Below are 22,544 nucleotides of genomic sequence, written 5' to 3'. Positions count from 1 at the left end.
GGAACCCCACCATCCATCCTCAGATAAGGGGGGCGTGGATGGTGCCCATCACCTGCTGCAACGCTCCTCTCCATCGCTTGGGGTGAATGCTGGAGTGGTGAAAGGGGAAGAGGGGCTGCCACTGGGAGAATGTGGACAGTCCAGTGAATGACTATTTTAAGAACAAATACATACTCCTTTCTGCAGGGCGGCACTCAAGGTGATCATTAAGGTGAGATCTGGCCCTGCAGAAGCTGCTGGCAAAGTTTCTGTGGACTTTGGTCTGGTCCAAATTCCACATCTTGGGTTTGACTGCGGTCCAGCAGCTGCCTAAGCCTGAGGCTGGCCTCCTGCCCTCCACTTCTACAGCGATGGAACGGGGCCCAGGTTGTATCTCACCAATAAAACAAATAGAATTAAATGATGCAAGGGTGTTTGAGTCGTGATTTTCATCAGCATTTCCTTTTCACTGAGCTCAAAGTCTAGTTTGAATGCAGCCTACTATTTTAGTCTACAAGAAAAAGCTACACAGAAAATAGGTTTTGAATCAGACGCTTTACATAAACCATGGGTTTTACTAAAAACTGATCCATTCTTCTCTTTTTCACTCCTACAATAGCGGCTCTGCAGGGAGGTATTAGAAGTTTCAGTACTTTCATCTTGTCTCAGAACATTTAAGGTGGCCAAAGGAGGTTATAATAATAATAATAATAATAATAATAGTAACAATAATAATAATAATAAACATTGAAATCATTCATCACAACTAATTTATTGGAGGAATTTTGTCACACACGGGTGTGATAAGTCATCCAGAAATAGGTCACGGTTTTCTGAAATGTATCTGAGGTGCAGGGTTATTTGCCAAGTAATTTATACCAAACAAATCCTTCTCACTGTTAGTAGGCAGTGCTTTTATTTTGAGTTGTTTTGACTGAGCGGCACCGTGGTTCACATGGTGAATATCTGTTTTGTGGTTGGGAACTGGAGCAGGTACCTTATTTTAACCATGTGCTGGAGCTCTCCTTATTGAAGCCAGCCATAAATGCACGTTCGGGTTCAGGAAGGCAGGGAGGGTGATTTTGGTGACAAGTCCACGTTCCAGCAGCACACAGACCCTTCGGCAGCAATGGGGTTGGTACTGAGCCTGGGGATGCTGGAAACCCATGAAGGTGTGTAGCGAATAGCATGAAATAGCAGCAAATGGAAGGTAAAAGAAGTTTGTCAAGGCCGTCACAACTCACATTTTTATCAGAGTTGAATCATCTGTCCCACTACTTTCTTTTGAACTCATCCCACGGTAGGAAGCAAAGAGAAGCTTGCTGATCTGGGCCTCAGTGTTTATTGTAAGCCTGTGCCTGTGTGTGGGAAAGCAGGAAACTTCCCTACTGGGCATGGAATTGTAATGCTATAGAGGTGTTTATACGTATGGGGCTTATTCCTTTATAAGAGGGGGGATAAATCACATTGAATAAAGCCATCACTACATCCACCCTAGGGAATCCCTCTATCTGCCTATCACTCTAATACTCGCTCTATCGCTCTAACTGCAGTAGTTAAAGGAAAACACACTCTTGACCAGCAAATACAAAATATGGTGTAGATCCAGGTTTTTCTATTGTTCTGGCAGAACAAAAGCGAGTTAAGTTGGTTGGAAATTAATTTCTGTGTACATTAAGACTCTGCACAGCCTGAACAGTATAAAAGAGATTTGGGTTTGCTCAGAATTAGCCTGAATAAATTCAGAAGGCCATATTTCTTTACACAGCACGTAATCATTTCCAAAGCATCTGCCATTAAAAGGGGTGATTGGAACAGATTTCCTAGTGGATAATTTCCTGCCTGTTCCTAAAATTTAAATCTCAGAAAAACGAATCCAAAACTCATGGTTGCCAGTGTGAAAACTCCGTTGATCTTGGTGGAATTTGATACAGCTCTGAAAGATATGAGAACAGGTACTGAGAGTTCGTGTTGCTCGAGCTCGGGGCAGCACCATCACTGTTTCACATAGCACAACAAGACCAATGCAGAGCAGAGCTCCTTCCCTTCCCGTGGCATCCCCCTGTGGTGTCCACCCCTTCCTGGTGCTCTCGGGAATGCAGCCCATGGACAGACACAAGCTGGGGTTGTGGAAGGGGATAGCAACACGGTCTGGAAAGTATATCTGAAATTGAAATGGTTGGAGACTGTGGGAGTCATTTGTTGATCATCCTGGGAGTCAGGATGGGAAATGATGATTTCAGGTGGATCTTCCCCATTTTTCCTGCTCTCAGCCCTCCCGTCTTCCACCTTGGCACATGGCTACGGGGTTAATGGGTCTCCAAGAAGGGACATAAAGATGGGTACTGAGTGTCTAGGGAAGTTTCTTACCTTGTTCTGAATAACAAAACTCTCTCATACCACAAAACAGGTACCTTCAGGCCCACAGGAGCCGGGACAACTGATTCTGTGGGGAGAAACCTGGTGTTAGCTGAGGAAGCTACTGCTGATTTGAGTCAAGAACAAGATCTTCAGTGAAATGAATTGATGGTTTCAGTTCCGGATCTGGTGGGCAAATTAAAAAAAAAAAAAAAAAAAACACACAACAACAACAATAAAAAAAAAAAACAAATCGGGCTGCATATCTCAATGCTTGCTTTCAGGAAGCCACACACAACTGAAGCGGAGCATGGAGACTGACTCAACTCTCGCTCTTCGACAGGAGCCTGCGGGAGGCAGGAGAGGCAGGACCCTGCCTGGAAAGCCGGCAGCCCCCAGGGGTTTGTTCCTGCCTGTGTCCCTCTGGGGAAAACCGCAGCACCAGGGGAAGAAGTGAAGTGGAAAGCAAACCTCCATCTCTGGGAGAGCCCATTCTTCACAAGATTGTCCCAAATGATTCAGGTGTAAATGGTGTCATACCAGACCCTGCTGGTGTTTTCATTCAAGCGTAGCACGCAAGGGAATTTCAGCTAAGCCTTCAGTGGCCAGAAGATGTGGGGTGGTGTAATTTATTGCACATCTCAGGAAAGTCACATTCATGACAGCTTGCACACCAGAATCCCTGTGTCTCTTGCCAGTTATACCGGTGTGTTCCTCTGGTACCGTCTGAGGAACCATAAGCAGCTTTCAAAAGCTCTAAAAGTCACCAAAAGACCACTGTGAGACAAGTAAGAAATCACCTCTTTTTTCCCACAGGGAGAAGGAGACACTGGAAACAAAAAGCTTGAATTTAGGAACCTGGCGGCGGAGCAGCAGGGAGCAGGCAGGAGCTCCTGGCTGCCGGGAGCGTGGCCTTCCTGAGGAGGCAGTCAACAGGACAAGTGGCAGGAACAATGAGCTAAGCGCTGCGATGGAAACAAACACCTTTTTTTAGGCACTCAGCACTAAGCTGCTGCTACTTTTATTGCACCATTCATTTGGGAAGAAAGCGGCACAGCAAAACAAGGTGCACGCACCAAGTCTGAGCTCATGGAACTTAGTGGCCTGCGAATTAGTTATTAAATTATTTCAGTTATTAGTCTGGGATCACTGTGTTCTTCTGTGATTTTAGACCGGATCTGGCCAGGTCAATCCCTGGAGCAGGATCTGGAGGATCTGTAGGGAGACCAACGACCACGGCTGGATGCTGACTTCTTCTGGAGAGCTGCAGCCAGTGTTTCCACTGCTCAAGTCTTCCATGAATGCTCTTGAGCTGTTTTACAGATAAACACATACACACGTGCACGTGAAACCCCCTGACAAAAACAATGGTTGTTTTGCATGCCAAATGTGTCAGTTGCATTTCTTTTTACGACTGAATTCATTCTCGAGTCATGAATGCAAAAAAAGCCTGGTGCGTGATTAAATTTAGGGCATTCGTTTTGCATTCCAGCACAGAGGGAACCCAACAGTCTCAAACCTCAGAAAAAGCCTCTCCACCTCTACTTTATGGACAATTTCATTCTGTTTGTGTTTCCAGAGCCTACTTCAAAGTGCAGATGCATTTCAGGTAAATAATGACAGCTTCAGAACAAGTTTTCCTTGTAACACAAATCGCCTCGCTAATGAAATCAGGGAAAAGCATCAGAGCAACTTGATACCCACCTGCGCTGAAATCAAATCTTTCTATTTATATAGTTGAATGAGGGACCTGATTCTGCTCCCAGTCAAACCAGGTGTGAAACTCATGCTGACTTGAATGGGAATGGGGCCAGCCCTGCAGTCCTGCTGGTGACCGTTGCCCGAACCTGGGTGAGGATGCCCTGATCCTTGCAGTGCACAGCAGAGAACGTGCCTGTGGGTGCAGCAGCAAACAATGGGGTCAGGTTCAGAAGAATACGAGGCACCTTCCCTCAGTGCAGAGAACAGTTCCTATAGTTTCCAGGTTTCCTTCCTGCTAATGTCAATCATGCATGGGAGAAAACAATGAAGAAACACCAGCCTCACTTGGAATAAAGTAACGGGAACCCAAGAATGAGGCATATGTTTAAAAAATAAAAATAAATAAAAATAGAGTCAACACATCCAAGGCTGGAAGTATGGACTGTCTGGACTGCCAAATAAATCAGGCTAGCCCTGGGGACTTGGATCTACACCAGTACTTACCTCTTCACCTCAAACCTCAAGAGCAAGCTTCTCTCTTGCTTTGGAAGTCTGCAGGTGGGTGGATGGCATGGCTCCTGGTCATCTCCTCTCCATCACTTAACCACCTGCCTTGCTGCAGCACTGCACCCAGCTCCGGAGCTGCTGCTTCTCCCAGGCCCCATCATCCTTCCCAAAGGCTCTGCAGCAGGATGAAGGGGACTGAGATGTCCACTTGGCTTGTCAACAGAGAAGAACAAACTGCACTTGAACCTGGAAATTTACAGGAATGCAGAGCAGCCGTGTTGCTAAGCCAGCTGCAAACCTGCCTTGCTCGGGGCTCTTCCCTTTGTAGGGCTGAAGGAATGAGGCGCGTGCTGCCAAGTAGGACATCAGTGCTGCAAGCAAATGGAAAGTCCTTATCCCACCAGCAATCTTGACCTGGTAACGGGCAGGCGGCTAGTGTAACAAGAAAGCTGGGCTCCTTCCTACTCGCAGGAAGGGGAGGCGGTAGGACACAGGTTATAATTAGAGCCACCCACAGCAATTTTGGGGAAGCTTCAGCACATGGATCAGGATCTTCTTGTGAGCACTGCCAGTTCACCATTTGCTTAGACTGGGCCAGTCCAGAACCCCAGTGGCAAGCCTGCAGACACTGCTCCTGCTTGCCTGGGGTTTAGCGGTGCTTTAAGCCACTTCGGTGCCTGCAGGGGAAAGCACACAGCAACGGGAAATTCTCTTCTCTACACAGAGTGTCCTGCTAACTTAAAGGATTTGCTTCAGCTTTGGAAACAAGCTCGCACTGGAGCACTCGCTCCTTTCTTTCCAAGGGATTATAAAATGTCAGAGATCCATTCAAACTGGCTCTCCCCGGTACAGTTTCCTGCAGCTGCAAAAACACCGGTCCTGCCAAGCTCCACGTGCTGCCGTGGGCGCAGCATGTTTCATGCTGCAGACACCGCTTCCCCATGCAAAGCTGCACAAGTGGCCCCATGGAGCACGACAAGAGGCACGTGGGGTTCCTGTGCCTGGACCGAGGCACCCGAGAGCCATCCCCAGCTCTCCATCCAGATGCTGCAGATGATGAGAGCACACAGTGCATGTAATGCCTCAGACAGGTGGGCTCGTAGCCTCAGAGCTTGGCAAAGGGGCTGGTGCGATCTTTGTGGCACAGGTGTCTTGCACCCTCATGGGCTGAGACACAAGCATCTCTGCTTTGGTCCTAGCTCTTGTGGTGCTAATTCACAGCACTGATTAAAACCTAGTGTACGAGCCTTCAGGAGCATCGCTGGCTCTGTGCATCCCCATCCTCAGGCAGCAGCCACCCCTTCCCAGACATCCCTTTTGGCCCCCGTGGTGCAGGCTAAACCTCACCGACATGAAGGTTGAAGCGCCTGTTGGGAAATCTAAGCTATGTGAAGCTTTTGTATGAGCCATGGCCCGTCTAGAAGTGTGTGCTTAGTGGAGGCAGTGCTCCTTTAATTGTTAAATTTGTACTGCACTTCTCACCAGCATCCCAATTTTTGGTGCTTTCCCTCAAGGCCCCACTCTGGTGCCCTGGGCCTGGCTGTGAAACCCTCACCTTGTGCCGTCCCTGTGTTTAACCGCCTGCATTTCCGAGCCTCACCATTCACAGAAAAAAAAAGCTTGAAAACGTGAGCCCAGCACTCTCAGAGGACACGATTCTAATCGTTCTCTTTTTCCCTTACCACTGCGATTTATTTAAAGAGGGACTCTGGGGCCTCACCCAGGAGTTTCAGGTGCTGCTCAGTGCGGGGAGATCAAGCACAAAGCCACTGCTGCCGCCTGGGGAAGCGTGGCGAGCACGGCTCTGCGCTGCCCACCCTGCTCCCCGTGCTCCCTTCCAGGTAGATGGAAAATAATTACGTGGGTTATGAATGGCAGTGTGTCTGCCGGGGGTGGAGACAGGGCAAAGGGGGTGTCAAGTGTGTCTTACGAACGCTTTGAAATGTGTTTGTGTGTTTCTGAGATGAACCTTAAAGAAAATACCTGAAAACTGGTTTTGCTTTTCCTAAAGCATTGGCTCTTTCAGGTGGCTTCTTTGCCAAAAGTCATTAATCACATCTTTATTAACAAGGGCGGGGGAACAGTGACCTCAAACAACCGGGGAAAACAACTAAAACTGCATTCATTTGAAGGACCGCTGTTAAAATCGCTGCTGGCCAGCACATGCTACTGTTGACGTGTATTTAAAGTGCACCGAGGCTTTGGGGTATGTTGGGGCTTCTGTACAGGACCAGGGCAGGACTTGGACCCCTTGTTTGACTTAACCTTACATCCTCTGGAGTAGAAGAGGAGAAAGAAGAAGGTTTCCAAAAGGTCTTCACACTTTCCTGCTACCTCTAAGAGTATCGTGTGAGTGAGCAGGCTAAACTCACTGGCTTTTCTCTTCTGAAGCCTGACAATTCACAGGTTCATGGATTTCGTGACATGCCTGCTTTAAATCTAACATCACGACTGCCCTACTTGCAGGCCTGGGCCCAGCTTCTGCCAGCCCTGCCAGCCGGTTTGCTCTGAAGTACCCAGCCCTGCTGTTAACGCCACGGGACAGAGTCCACCACATCTCTCACTAACGTGCTAATTTTCTCGGCTGGAAATGCAGAGCCAGCCGAACGAGCAGCCGCGTTAGGTGCAAAAGGAGGAGGAAGGAGGTGACGACAGCACCATTCCTCCACCAGGATCAGCACCGCGGCCCGAGGCCCTGCGGGCTGTGCAGCACCACCGGGACCATCCCTGCCCTTCAGAAGTGGTTCCGGGGCGCTTAGGGCATTAATCTTGCTGCATAGGACCATGAGGAAGCCCAGCCCCAGGAGCAGGAGGACAAAGGAAGAGGCCACAAGGCTGCTTTTGCTGCCTGCCTGGGGCACACACCATTGGGAGCACCGCTGGCAGGGTGGGCAAGGTAGAGGACACAGCCCCCGTGTCCATTCCTCACCCCTCCGTAACTCCCCCCGTGCTCATGGTTCCCCACTCTGAGACGGTTTGGGAGCACAGGGACTTTTGAGGGGATTTCTGGAGCCTGCCTCAAGACGCTTTGACTGCGGAGAGGGCTCTCAGCAGCAGCTTGGGGAAAGGGCAGGTCCCCACCTTGGGCAGGATGCTAATGGCGCATCGCGGTAGGCAGGCTGCGAACACAAACCCTGGAAGGCTGTTGCCGCTGATAACACCCATCTGCTGTGGCATCATGTCCGTTGACATAACCTTAATTAATGACATTACCAAGCTAATGAGGAGATAAACCACCGATCCCAGGTCCTGTTAAGAAATTGTCTTAAATACCAGTCCCTAATCACTATGCAGAAACAGATAGTGGGCCAAAACGCACACCTGGAGTGAAGAGGTGTGGTGCCGTGTTTTCTGGTGAAGCCGCGTTTGTTTACTCCAGGACTGACTACGAACCGCTCTGATTAGCACACGGCGGGCGTGTGCTGGGCGGGAAGTTGTAAACAGCCCCGGCCTTATGTAATGGCACGGCTCTTGTGCAAGATCTGTCATCCAGATGGCAGCAGGATTGATGTCTGGGGAGATCAGCATCGTGCCAGCCCGGGGTGCAGATGTGCGTGGGAGTGCACCAACCCCAGGCTCGCTCTTCCCAGACCATGGGCAGGCACAGAGGGACTCCCCGGCCCCCTCGTGCCCTCGGATGCTTCTCAGCGTGGTGCTGGTCCGTGTGCCTTTGGGAATTAGTGGACATCAGTGGCCACTGCTTGGTGGCTGAGAGCTTTCTGGGATGCTTAAAAGGGAAAGATTTACTGATTGTGACTAGAAGACTTCCCGCTAGCATTGGGGTGGTGTGGATGTAACTCGTAAGGCAGGGAAGGGACCTGTTTCACTGCGCTGACTTGATTCTTTGGCTGTTACTTTATTTCCTTGCTGTTGTTATTCTGATCCAGTGAAATTAAAAAGGCATGAGTAGCCTATTTGGATCTGAATGTGTGAGTTCCTGCCCTGCAGAGCTTTCAGTAGAGATTAGATTTTACATGCCATTGTGTGGGGGAGATGTGCCATCAGGCAAAGGAGGAACAAATGCAGGCGGGGCGAGACTGGAGAGGCAGAGCTGGTGCGCTTGCATGAAGCTGCCTGCTGCTCATCGGGGTGGTATCCCCAACTCACTGCTGTTTGCACTGGTATCTCGGAAAACACTCACTGACTTCACAGTTCTGCAGGATGTTCAGCTGCTGGAACATCTGAGAAAAGGCAGCCACTTCTTCCTCATGTCAGTCCTGTTTCCTAAGTCCTTTTCCTCAGTGGGCCTAGAATAAAACCTGTGCATAAATACCCATCCCAAGCCTCGTGTATTCCCAAGCGTGCAAGCAGCCTAGCAGGGGGAGTCTGTCTTATAAGAATAATCCTTCAAGTCACCGGCGAGGTAGATGCACACTCAACCTGCTGGTATCCAAACAAATGGTGAGGGATTCCAAGGATTTATGTGTTCACGTGATGCACAACACAGACATCGGGAGCAGACAAGCCTGGCACGTTGCTCATGCTACCAACCTTTCACCTATTTCAAGTCTTTTACTCTAGACCTCTGACAGTGTTTCTATTCATTCAGGCTGTTTCCTGCTTGACAAAAAAAAAAAAAAAAAAAAAAAGGTGTTTGTTTGTTTCCTGAGTGATCACAAGGCATGCATATATCAGAAAAAAAAAAAAAAAAGAAAAGATCTATCTTCTTCTTACATCTCTATTATTTCTATTGTTCAGGTATGCCCCAGGTACTTTCCCAGACATGTTGCCTTCTGTTCTTAACATTGCCATCTGGGAATCAGATATTGTACATCATTTGTGGTGCTGTTCAGCGGGGATGGAATTTGTTATTGCTCCTCGCAGATAGCTGCGGCTCGATGCACACGGGTAGCTCAGAGAAGAGGGATGCCGTCGGCTTTGGGGCTGCCTCCCTCCAGCTCGGGGATGAGCTAAGGCTGTGTGTGCACAGCACGTCTAGGGAGACAAGCTGGGAAAGTTCCCCCAACACCTGCAAGGCAAGTGATGTCCACAGGGTCCAAACTGTTTCACCACCAGGAAGGTACTCGGTTAGATAATTTTGCACTGAGCCTCCTTGCAATCTGGCGATCTGCCTTTAATAAACGCTTCCTTTGCGGAAATCCAGGGAAAGAAGAGGTGAGCCCCACGCAGCAGCCACAAACAAAATCAGCCTAAATACCAGGGTACTCGGAGCTCGGTGCAGAAGCAGATGCAGAACTGAGCTTTGCGGGTTGGACCCATCTCTCGAAGTTGATTCTGATCATTTCCTGATTCAGAGCCTTGTGCTCTGACCACAAACCCACCATATCCCTTCCTGTTTGGTGTACGTCTCTGTCTGGTCCCTTAACCAAACAACAGCTCAGTAAATGCTTACAAATTCAAGAGGAGAGGCTGCTGATTTAAAGTGCTGCATTATCAGCACAGCTGGAAAGGAAAACTAACAGGAAGAAGCACCAAATCAGAGCCAAAAGGAAAATCTGGGTGCTTGGATGCAGGCAGATGGTTGCTTAAGAAACATTTCTCCAGCACCCATTACAGATGTTTGTGAACACAAGAACTACCGAACCGAAGGGTGCAACAAGTTGGAAGTTCAGGTGGGTTACTCCAAAGCGGGCCACTCCCAGCTCTGGTAATTTTGTGAAGCTGTTGCTCGCCGTGCTTCAGCCTCGAAAGCAGCAGAGCCTCCACCCCGCGCTGTTATATAAGCTCGGTAAGGGGAGCGGGGCGATACGCTGCTATCACGGCAGGGAGGATCTTGTGGGACACCAAGAAGTGAGCAAACTGCTACAGAGCCAGCGTGTGCGTGGTTTCTTCTTTAAAAATAAGATCAGCAGCCTTTTTCTTTTTTTCTTTTTTGTTTTTGTTTTTGTTTTAAGACACGGCGGCTATAAATGGCCTTTCAAAAATAAATTGAGCCTGAGGCTGGGTCTGAAAGCACTTGATGAGGAGTAAAAGTGGTTAAAAAAGGAAAAAGGAAAATTCCCACACTATTCCGAGCGCAGACCCCCCCACCTCTGCTTGTAAACAGCAGCTGCATCACGCTGGAGCATTTCTGCCCATTTCAGACCTTACCTGGCTCACTTAGGATGGATGATGGGAGAGTGGAACACAGCATCTTCCAAATCACAAGGGCACAAACAGGTTGTAAAGCAAAACTGTAGTACACAATAGCATGAAACCAGTTGTAGACAACATGGTGGAAAAGCTGCTGGGGAACAGAGCTGAGCAGAGTTAAAAGCTGTGGCTATTATTCATGGAAGTTGACTCAGCCTTTTCACATCAAAACTAAGCTTTTCAAACAACTCTGCATTCTCTGGAGAGGTTAAAAGTTGGGTTGGGAAAAGCAGCTCCGTGGATGTGACAGATTTTGGCAAGGTGATTGAGTTAGCACTTTCTAGTAACAAGTAAGGATATCCAACATCAATAGCATGCATGTTCTGTGGCTTAGGGACCAGTGAGGTTAAAGACCTTGCAAATGAGCAGTCCCAGGACACATCACCAGAGGAGAGCCTCAGGGACTGATAGGGCATCGAATAATTTTCAATGCTTTTATCAACACGTGGAAGGTGAGCCACAACGAGGGCTGCCAAAACCTGCAAGTGACACCAGACAGGCAGAGCAGCAACCGACGAAGAGGCCGGGGCAGCGGTGTGGAGAGATCCAGGTCACTGGGCAGTGTGACAGCCCCGTGTGGAGGAGCAAGGGACACAAGTCAACCTGCACAGAGGGAGAATCCATATTTTGGAAAGCAAGGCCAGGATTTGGGAAAGGATGCTGAGGACAAGCAGCCCAACCTGTGTTTCCAGTGTGATGCTGGGGCTAAGGGGCCTCCCAGGAGCTCCAGATGGATGAACAGAAGAACGGTCAACTGCAGTATGGACCAGGTCTGCTTCCAACCAGTCTTAACCAGACAAGTATTTTCCCTGTTATTGTTGGTCTCTGCATTTTGAAAAGGAAGTTTAGAGACTTGAGGAGTTCAATCTGCTAAATTTATTCAAAAGCAAAGTGAGAGGTGATGTTATGACAGTGTGCAAGCACCTTCAGGAAGCGATGCTGGAGGAAAGGGGTCTTCAGCCCCATGACAAGCACACTACGGCTTGGTAATTTCAAGTAAGAAAGTAGCATGCATTTTATCAGTGAAGATGCTTAATCTTTGGGAAGAATTCCAGGTCCAGGATAGGATTCACATTTCGTGATGCCTTCAAATCCAAGCTGGCTGCCCTCCTGGGATGCCTGATTTAGATCATGTTGTACTTTGCCAAACATGAGTTAAACACAGAGGTGCGGGAGCGATATCTGTGAATACCTGAAGTGCTGGGGATCAGGCAGGAGTCTCCAGCCCTCCCTCACAACCATGAATTCTGGGACTGAGAACTACATAACTGAGGAAGAGGAATGTAATTCAGATGGCCTGATGCCTCTTGGAAGGTACAAGAGGGTGAAAAAGCCAATGAAAAAGCCTTGGAGTTCTTGGTAACCCCTCCCAAGCTGATAAACATCCAAAAAAAGACACTGTATATTCTCCTTTCTCTCTCTCTTTTTTTTTTTTTCTCTTTTCAGTACTTTAAGTGAAAAAAAATAATTATTTTATAGAAGTTTTTGTTTTGTTTTGTTTTGTTTTGGTAGCGACCTTTTCAGCACACTGGCAAGTTGCTCCTGTTTGGGTTTTGTTTGCCTTTGTGAACAACTACAGTTGAGTTTTCCACTCTTTGTTTCTGAGCGTGTGTTTAGTTCTTGCTGAGAACAAGTTAAACACAACAAATGAGTTTTGGACAGAGCTTTGAAAGAGATTAATTCTGTGGTCATTCATTCTCCTCTCTTGGGAAGCAAGTCCCACATTCCAAAACAGCTTTCTGAGAAAGTTTTGTCTTCATTCTAAACAGCATCTTCGCTTAGGTATCCTTGTAAGGTGTTAAGCTGAGAACCAAGAACTCAGTCCTGGGAGATAGTATCAGATACTTACCCTTAGCATTGCCTGGGGGTCAGTTCAAGTATTGATGAACTAGTAGAGATGGACTCGAAGGATACTGGCCCGAAAAATACTCAACAAAATGCCACATTAACACAGTGGCAAAGCTGGGATTAAGCATCCAAAACACATCATCTGTGTGGCTCTAGCAAGCCAAGAATGAACAGGGCAGGTAGTAAATCTAGAAGAGCCAGCAGGAAGGTCACAAGCTTTGGAATTAAAGAAAGAAGAATGGCTAAAGAATGAAGCAAACATATTGCTGCTGAAGGAAATAATTCATAAAATGTTGATCGTCTCATCCCCATATGCTTGTAATAATTTTGACAAGCATTTCATTTTATCCATTATTGTTAGGAAAATGATTCCTTTAAGGGCAAAATTTAAGTGCATTTTTCAGATCAGCTTGATTGTGGGAATCATTTTCACTTGCCTGTGGTTTTCACTATCAGGCCAAACTTTATCCCTGGTGTATTTCTCTTGACTCAGTGGAGTTGTGTTGAAGATCAACTTGGCCTTAGGGCCTTTAGTCATATTGCCAATGGGTTTCTTTAAAGGGATATTTCCCTACTTTGAATTCAGGATTCCGGGCAGCGATTTTCATTTTGCAATCTGGAAGCACTCCTGCATATCTTAAGGAAGTTTTAGTAATTCTGGTACTGAAGAAACCTTTCTTTGGCAATAGATGCCATGCCTCATTTTCATCCTGTCTGAGGCAGGTGTGTGCATGTGCGTCGGCTCGTCTGTGGATGGCAGTCTAGAGAGCCAGGTGCCTTCCATCAGCAGAAAGGTATGGTGAAGAGTCATAAGAAGGGACAAGAAATACTTAACAGCCTCACAAAAGCATAACAAAAGCTATTCACGGTGTTTCTGATTGACAGAGCAGCATCTTATCTTCCCCCAAAACCTCCGCTCCCAGTCCTCCAAGTGTGTGTGCGTGGTGGGGGGAACCCAGTAACCTGATTTTGTCCGAAAGCTAATTAGGAGGTTTGTTTAGATTCCAGTACCATGGGGAGCAGCTCCGGGAAAGAGCCTTTTGCTTGGAGTCAGGAGGAAAGACTAACTGAAGACCCAAGAGCTGAAGGATGAGCCCTTCTTCATCCTCTGCCCTGGACCTCAGTGGCTGGGAGATGTTGCCTGCAAGCGGGTACGGTCCCATGCCCCTGCACAGACTGCTGATCTCGGGCACATAAACCCTGCAGGAGGTCAGCACAGGGGAAGTCTCACCACAGAGCTTTCTCTGCACTGAGAGATGCTTTGTGCCTCATGAGGCCCTGGGTCAAAAGGAGGGACTACAAGCTGATGGGTGCAGGATGGTGGCAGGATGGTATCACACCTGCTGAGATGGGTTAACAGCGTGCTCCCTGACCTGAATGTCTCAAGTGTTGCCTGTTTCAGCTTGCTTTGGCAGCCAGGCTGCTCTCTGAGTGCTCCAAATCACAGCAAAAATTCATTAAATCAAACACAAACCTCTTGGTCCCACCTCATGCAAGATGTGAAACCTAATAATGAACCTGCCTCCTTGCTTATAACTGAGCAACACCTGAGACCGATACTGCAGTTCTCAGAGATCTGTCCCGAGGACAGAAAAGACCTGACAGAGCCCAGGGCTAGGTACAGACAAGCTAGGAAGTGTTATGCAAAAAAGCAGCACAGAGTATATGGTATGGGATGTACTCGAGAGCTTCTGAACTGAAAAACCTTCTTGTAGGGATTGATGATGGGCATGTCATTGAAAAAGAAATTTTGCCTTACTGTGGTGAGAACCTCTGCTCTTGCTATTATTACATCTGCTCAGAAGAGAGAGGAGACTGTAAATCTTGATGGCTTGATATGATCAGACAAGCCACAGTCTGAACTCTATGGGTGCTTGTTGCTGTAGGGTGCTCCAGCATATGAATGTGCATCAGAGGAGAGCATGGTGTGAAGGAGCAGGGCTCAGGGGAGCTGTTTCTGTCCTGCAGCCATCACCAGCTTTGTATAACTATCGCTGTGATCCAGCAGCCTGTGAAGCATAAAACTATCTGAATGCAATTTGGATACAAGCAGCATCAGATAACTGATCTCATTACCTTGAGAGAAGAGGGCTGATTTGATTTCTGAACAACACAGCCAGTGCCCAGAGCTGGCTGCTGATCTGATCATCAGCTCTGAGATCCCAGCTCTCCACCGTTCTGCCATTCCTGTGTGCCTTCCTGAGGACTAGCTTGCCAAAAGCCTTGACATTAGCAAACTAAGGCAAGCGACACAGTTGCCCAACTCCACTCATTGCTCCATCTCCATCCCAAGGAGACCAGCTCTGAAGGTGGCTCTGGTAAGGAATAGTGGGAAAACCTTAAAGGGCTGGGGTGCAGCAACCGGCTGACTCAGAGAGCAGAAACCATTTGCTGTGGTATCTGGAGAGATCTGAACAGCTGCAAAATCCCAGTACTGAGATCTTGGTAAGGTCGCAGTTGCGATGGGCTGGGCATATTGCCAGGGTGGAAGATTCCAGGATCTGCAGCCTCCTGGGAACACCTAGCAGCCAGCACGAGTTGTATAAAGACACCTGAAAATCCTCGCTTAGAGCTTGTCAGCTTAACGTTAATAACTGGGACGGGAAGGGTTTGGAGCCACGGCGGTGCAGCCCGAGAGGTGAAGCACAAAGCCAAAATGGAGGAGAGAGAGGAGAGAACTCAGAGAAAATCAGTCACGCCATTTAAAATGCACACTTTTGGCTACAAACGTACTTTCTCCGCACAGACCGGCCTGTTTTTACAGGGTCATACACACACATACAGCAAAAATAAAAACAGCTAAGGAGAGGGTCACTGAAAATTGCAACAAACAACAATTCAGTAATATGATTTTAATGAAGAAATCCATAGCACCCAATAAATTTAAGATTTGGCACAACAGCAATACCCAATAGCCACAAATAAAGCAATCTGCTAATGGCAGCCCATTCCATCTCATTTTCCTTGATGTTTTCCATGGCATCATTCCTCGCCATGAAAATCACGGCTGAATCACAACTTTTCTTTTAATCTCCTCTTAATCTACACCACTATTAGGTGCTACACGTCTTCCTGGACACCACCGTGTTTGAATGGCCTCTAAATAGGGCCTGCTCCGAAGCCGGTGAGGCTGTACCACACGCCTGTCTCCCGCAGGCTGAGCCCGCAGGAGGCTGCAGAGCACGCCGTGGCTGCCCGCAGCCACTAACACATCATCAGCCCCCGGGGAAGTCAGAGCCAGAACCACCCCGTGGCCCCCAGCAGCTTTTGCACTTGGGACTCAGCTCTGCAGGTCTGACATGTCGTGACAGAGATATTTCTCCACGCAGCTCATTTTGACCTGAGCTAATAGGAGATTAAACCAGCCCACGGCAGCAAGTCAGCTGCTGCTGGTCTAGGGAGGGCGTCTCAGGTTCTCTCCTTAATGAGCTTCACATTTGGCCTTCCTTAAGCAAAGGAGAGCTCGGCATCACAAACATCATGCCAGTGATACGGTCCTTATCTGACTGATGGAGCCCAAGGAAAGCTGTTTGCAATGACCTAATGTTGTTTGCAGCTTACCTGGCAAGACACCAGCGAGTTGCTTGTCCCCTGCACCGAGAAGTCAGGAAGCAGATGCTCGTGTCTCCCAAACAACATCTCTTTGCTTTTTGAAAATGAAGCCAGGGTTTCCAAGAGAAAGTACTTCAGAGTGCCTTTGTCTCCTGTGCCACACGCCGGATTTCTGCAGGGACCCTGTGTCTGCAGGGCTTGTCCCCACCGTGCTGCTCCATGGGCTTTAGTGTGACCCTGTCGGGAGCGTCGAGAGATGATTAACCCTTTTGTCACCACCAAACCACAAGGGGAACATCTTCTTCTTTTTGTCAGTCATTAAGTTTTTGCATACTGGAATTATGTGCATTTAACAAGGAAGTTTTCCAGCAGGGTGCACATCCTCGAGTCTTTCAGCAGAATGAGCTTTTGGAGTGTCCATAATCACAGAGCGTTTGACAAACCACAAAAGAAGCCTCCTTAATTTTAACTTCTTTTGGCCTAAGTTGGGCAGGATCTGAAGTCAGGGTTTGAGACATGCACAGGACTACTTTGCCATTACCTTAAAATCCCACTCTGTGGGGGGAGTTTTGCCATTCAGTGTCGCTGCATCTGCTTCAGATTTCCACCTCAAATTTCTTTCTATGCTGTCCTGTCTTCTTATGCAACTTTATAGGCTGTGGTAGGTGGAGATAAGGAGGCCAAGTCCTGAAATGATCTGTCTGCTTTTGTTTTGCAACCTCAGTGACAGCAAATATTAATGTGCATGCGTTCGCTGCCCAACTTGTCTGACCACTCTGCACGGCCACTTTGGTGACAGGCAAAAACCTTCCATCCCTTGACCGATCCCCAAGCACTGCATAAATACAGCTTATGCTGTTGTGAGCCCCCAGACATGCTCTCCTCTTTGCACCCCTTGCACAGCTCTTTTTCTGCATCAAGGATGCTCCATGTCCAGCATTTGTCTTGTGCCAGGCCCTTCCTGGACTGTGGCTGTGTTACACAACAGTGCCCTGTGACTGAGGCGAGGATTAAAGGTGTCCAAATGATTAGGAAATCAGAGCAGTGAAAGGTCAGGGATCTTTTTATTTTCTCTTGGCTTTGCTAGGTGGTTGCTGAAAAATCACAAACGCTCTTCGAAAACAAGGGCTAGCGAGGTGCAGCTTTCCAGAGAAGTTGTTGGCATTCGTGTCTGTGCACAAACTATTTACAGGTACAGCAAAGCGTTACTAATCTCTGAGCTATTCAGAAAGGAAGTACCTCTAGGATCTCCTCATTTGTCTCCCCTGTTTCTTAAACACCATTGAGTCATGCTGAATCTCCTCCCCTCCTGCAAGAAAAAATGCTTTGCCGAGCTCCCTGAAGAAAGAAAAATGTCCCTGAACCAGTGAAAACCAACAGGCCCAAGTGGGTGGGTCTCCTGCAAGCTCATGACCTAGTAACTGGGTAAAAAAGCCCGGAGACCTGGGAAGGAGAGGTCAGCCGAGTGGCTGCTGAGGATTCAGATGTTCTCGAGGCCCACGGGAGGAACTCTCTTATCAGGGTCTCGAGTCCAGCTGGAGCCCGTCTGGACCTGACCCTTCTCAAAGTTCATGAGTGTTTGCATTGAAACTTCTGATTCAAACTTATCTGTGATTTCAGACAGCCCCTGGAAGATGGTGTTGCCAGTTGGCTTTGCGAGGCCTTGCTGGATGTCCAGCTATGTCTGAGCTTTCCGCTTCCCTCCCCTCCACTCCAGTATGCCTGTCTGCACTTGGCTTCCAGTTCCAGCTTAGCCCCAGATGTGTCTCACTGCTGCTCAGTTCCTGGGATCCTGTTGCAAACGGCAAGAAGTTATGAGCAGGATTCCCAAAGGAAGCCACACTGAGGAAAGAGCAGAGCGAGAGGGAAACCTCTCCATTGCCATGTAACTCTTACCAAGCACACACTTCTTGCGTTGCTCGAGTTTCAAAGAAAAAGGAAGTGTGTTTAAAGGCTGCCTTGAACAACCGGAGGATGGTGGCACAGGCAGTGAAGGGTAAAAAGAAGAAGTAGGCACTGTGGGAGAACTGGTGAAGATGAGGTGGGTGAAGGAGGTGCTCCAGAGCTGGGTGTGTGTGCACCACAAGCGGCAAGCAGCAAGGATGAAACAGCCACCGAAACTGATGGGTTACGTGGTGCTCAGAGAACAGATGTGAAACAGAAGGAGACATTTATGAAGAAAAGAATAAAAAGGATTTTCTCAAAGTAAGATAATTCTGAAATGCAAACACTAAGGAATGCTGTCCCTGCTTCCAAATATAACCCAGCAAGCGGCAGAGCAGCTAGAAGGCCAGAGCTCCTGAGCTCTGACCCTGGTGTGCCACCAACTCCTCCACCAGTGTGCCTACTAATTGCAAGTGCTGCAGGCAGCTTTCAAAGGCTAATATAAAAACACAGAGCAGGGACCTCAGAACCATGGGGAAGCAAGTCAGGATTGACTCAAGGGGATCTGAGAGCAGCCAGTGCTTAATATCTCTGGCCAGTTTTTGCCCATCTGAGAAATGGAGCATGTCTCATCTGCCACAGACAATGCTGGGAGGTTAATAATGGTATTTCATGTCTGAGGTCCTCTGACAGAAAGCTGCCACGTAACACAAAGCATTATTCTACCCTAAAGCCAAAAGTCTCCTCCACCCAAATAAATATGTATTTGTGTTGCCTGCCTCCCGTATTTAATCTACCAGCGATTCTCACAAAAATAAATAAATAAATAAATAGATAAATAAATCTCGAGCGTGCCAAGAACCTGGCTAATCAGTAGGATTCTAGTATGTCACTACAGATTTTGGCAGCCTTGTGTCAAGAAAATGATGCAACCCTGTTCCTGGGAACCAGAGCGATGGAAAGCGCTTCCAGCTGATTCGGATTGTTTATTCTAGGTGAAAGTTTGCAACATTTCCATTTGGTTTCACCACCGTGAGCTTTGCCAGGCCTTCTTCTCAGGCAGAGAATGCTTTCTCATTCCTCTGCTTGATCTCCTACTTACAGGCTTAGTTGCTACACTTCTTTCATTACTCTGGAAGGCATACACTTGGTCAAGAACGGGTGGATTTCGCCTTGCAAGAGGTGCAACACTTTCATCTCCTGCTGACATCAGTCAGGCTGCAGGACCAAACACCCATCATCATGAGCAAAGGCTTTATGGTCTCGAAGAAGGACGGATTATGTCAGAAGAATGGCCAGAGCTCGGGCAGGAATGCATTAATCATTATTATTACATTTCTATGCAAGTATTTAACCTGTGAGTGCTTTCACAGAAGAAGGGAACGCATAGAAAATGCTCTTTGTGTGGTTCTGGAGCACAGTCTGGCAGGTAGTGCTAGGCAGCACCTGCAGCGTGGCCGAGCTTTGGCCTGGAGAGACAGGAACCTTGCTAAGAAGGACGGTCCACCTGTACGCAGGGATTCCTGCCGCAGCATGAGCCAGGCCAGCGCGGGGGCTGAAAGTGTACTTCCAGGAACATATTGCTCTGTTTTCAGCCTAAACCAACTATTTCCTCATTCTCTTTGTTCCCCTCTGTCATTTCTTCTTTCTGCAGCAATATAACCAAGTTCCACTTTGAAATGAATCACTGTTCGAGTGCTCATTAAATTAAGGAACTGACCATTCTGGTAAGACTCATGCTGACTAATTGCAGGTGCTGTTTAAATTTCCCCAATAAAACTTCTACAAAATCAAAGCCATTCCTAGCTGCCATTCAAATGTTGGGTATCTGAGGAGCTTAGAAGATCCAGTTAGGGTGGCTTTCTAAAGGGAAAGCTCTCACAGTAAATGTCCTAGATGTTTGCAACCTGTCTGAGAATTCGACCTTTTATTTACAAATTTGGTTGGGTGATCGGCTGGCCAGGTCAGCTAATGCTAGATCTTCTGACCAGTTTGCAGGCTGAACCATTGCTTAAAATACTTCCTTAGAAGGAGTGCCAGCCTTGCAGTGGGCAATATATTCACCTGGACGAGTCTCGGTATGCCCCTTCTGTTAAAGAATCGTTGTGAGGACATAGATGCTGAAGCTGGGCCTCTTCACCAAGCCAACACGTAATCCCTAATAATCCATGTGTCATCGCAAATTCCAAAACCTTCTGCTCTCTTTTACATTAATTATGACCCAGAAAGTTTTCCACGTTGCTTTTCCCCACAGTGCTCGTGGGGAAAATACTGGACCCAGAAATACTCCTTCTTTAGAGCTCTGCAAAAGTGGTTTTGTTTGTTTGTTTGTTTGTTTGTTTCTGATGAAAGAGGGAACCTCTGGACTGCACAAGTGAAGCCCTGATTTGATGCCACATTTCCTGGGCAAGTTGTGTAACTGTGTGACGGTTGTGTGCCCCCCCCTCCCACCCACCCACGCCGTGATGGGAGCAGGGGAGCAGGAACCTCTTCGTATGATGCTTCACTTTGGATGGAGGACTCTGGAGGAATCTCCACCGTAAAGCTTGTCACAAAGCGTGTCACAGGAAGCCCTTTGTCTCCAGGTCCAGCTTTTTAATAATAAACTAACTGCTTTGCAGAGCTTGTTTCCTAGACAGAGCACCAAGAAGGTATCATGACTGCCTGTGTACTAAACTCACCTTCCCCATGGCACACCTTGTCCTATTGGTAGCAGGACAGCACTGTCAGCCCCACCGAGGCAGGGGAAGCTGAGCACTGTGCATGCTGCAGTAAGGCAGAGGCAGATCCAGGCACTGCTGGCTTTCTAGCACCTGTGCCTCAACTGCGAGGCCAAATTAGTACTGAAGGGACCTGTATTTTACTGCCCCCTTCTTCTGCATTAATTAAAACACATCACTGCACACTTAAGCGATTTAAATGTTTTGGAACTAGTCTCGGGACAGCCAAGGGCATTCAAAGTGAAGGGAAGGCTGGCAGCTTGCCTTTGGCTCGCTGGCTTGCCTGTCTATCACCAGCACACGTCATGCATTACAAAACCGTGAGATCTCTGCAGATCCAGCAGCAACACTATGCAGGAGAGAGCAAGGCTGAAGTCAGAAATCCCTGGTCTTCCTGGGGCTCCATCACACAGACTGGCTGCCAACATCTCCAGTGACCTTTTTTCTTTTTCATTTTCTTTTTAACACCTCTCCTCTATGAAAAGCTCGTGGAAACTGCTACTGTAACAAGTACTCCACCACCATGGCTAATGGAAAGCCCTGCTAGACCTGGGAATTAGAGTATATTCTTTCCTCTTGGGGATTTTTTTGGAGCTATCCAGGGCAAGAAAGAGGGAATTAACAGCATGTTAAATAAAATACAGGGCTTGCAAATACTGTGTTTTACCCTTGAGGTCATACTGAAGGTCAGGGTATAAGCGAACATTCCCCCGAAAGTCTGTTTGCCTTTCCACCACCTATCAGCTGGCTGCGGGAGGCTGCAGGAGAAGGGACCTCGGGTGACCTCCAGAGCTACTTGTGTGCTGTGGACTCCAGGCAGCAGACAGCTGACTACAGTCTAGAATGGAAATGAAGGACTAATTTGCCCAGGGACATTCCCTTTTGTATTTTAAAGTAATGCAAAGTGCCTTTTCACTTTCAGCTCTGGATTTTAAGGCCTAAGATGAAGAGTCACCAACATTAGATCCACACCATCACAATTGTAACATCAAAACAAGCGCTGTATTAAAAATAAACACAGCCGGCATTCACTGGCATGATTAAAATGCATACATATGGGTGAGGTCATTGTAATAAAGGCCTTATGCACAAACATGTGCATTTCTTACCATGGCCCTAGGCTCAGAGCAGGAACACTATGCATCCACAACTACCTGCTCTTGTGCAGTTGCATCAGCCCAGGCTCTCCAGCTGTTCAGAACATCTACCACAAGTGTCCTTATCACATCCATGTGCACTGACCTCCCCTTAACCCTCACAAAGACTAGAAAAATCACAGCCATGGTTTACTGCATTAGCAGAACATCTCTGATCACCAGCAGCCCACTATGTCAGGGTTCTGCATCTCCTCTGTCAATCATGTAAAGGCACATGCCGATGCCACTTGGAAATAAGTCCATGAAAATATTTCCTTTCTCCTACCTGTGTGCCTGGAAGAAGCTTCACCAGCCAAATGAAAGTAAACAGGACTTTCCAGAATGACATGAAAGTCTGCAAAGCCATTAGTGTCCATCTACACACTAATGCAGATCTTCTGTAAGTCACTTGAAAAAACAAAGCAGGACTTCTAAAAAGTCCTGACCTTATGTACCTTCCTAGCTCATGTTGCATCAATGTTCCCATGCCTCCAGTTATTACCTGCCAAGCCTCCACAGCTCGGGTGAAACACCCCCTTCTCTGGCAAGCCCCTATAGCAGGCAGCAAAGCCGGCACGTGAGTCCCACCGAAGGCTCTCCTCTGTTTTGGGTGCCTCCCCGTGGGTGCTGCACCATCCAGTTGCCCCATGCTGCAGCTCCCAGTGGTGCTGGTGAGGCACCCAGACAGCACTCCAGAGAGAGGTCAGCTCTGGGAAAGGTTTTTGGAGGAAGTCTTCAAGTGGCTTTGGTCTGTTGGTCCTAGGCT

General features: G+C 47.9%; 1 long non-coding RNA gene across 4 annotated transcripts; it reads right to left on the bottom strand.

The window, feature by feature from the left end:
• Window positions 1–733: 733 nt before the first annotated feature.
• On the bottom strand, window positions 734–22,185 carry LOC308199695. Of its 4 annotated transcripts, XR_013954874.1 has the most exons (5): window positions 16,580–18,801; window positions 16,048–16,275; window positions 4,042–4,231; window positions 2,350–2,425; window positions 734–1,915 (listed from the first exon to the last, which is right to left on the bottom strand). It is a non-coding gene; the product is annotated as an uncharacterized lncRNA (long non-coding RNA). The 4 variants fall into 4 exon arrangements; XR_013954875.1 differs by lacking the exon at window positions 4,042–4,231; XR_013954872.1 differs by lacking the exon at window positions 16,580–18,801 and adding an exon at window positions 22,065–22,185 and having other exon boundaries at window positions 734–4,231.
• Window positions 22,186–22,544: the final 359 nt, after the last annotated feature.

The sequence above is a fragment of the Anser brachyrhynchus genome, assembly GCF_964034855.1.
Source record: "Anser brachyrhynchus genome assembly, chromosome: 9".
Taxonomy (NCBI): domain Eukaryota; kingdom Metazoa; phylum Chordata; class Aves; order Anseriformes; family Anatidae; genus Anser; species Anser brachyrhynchus.
This window is presented reverse-complemented; position numbering and strand designations above follow the sequence as displayed.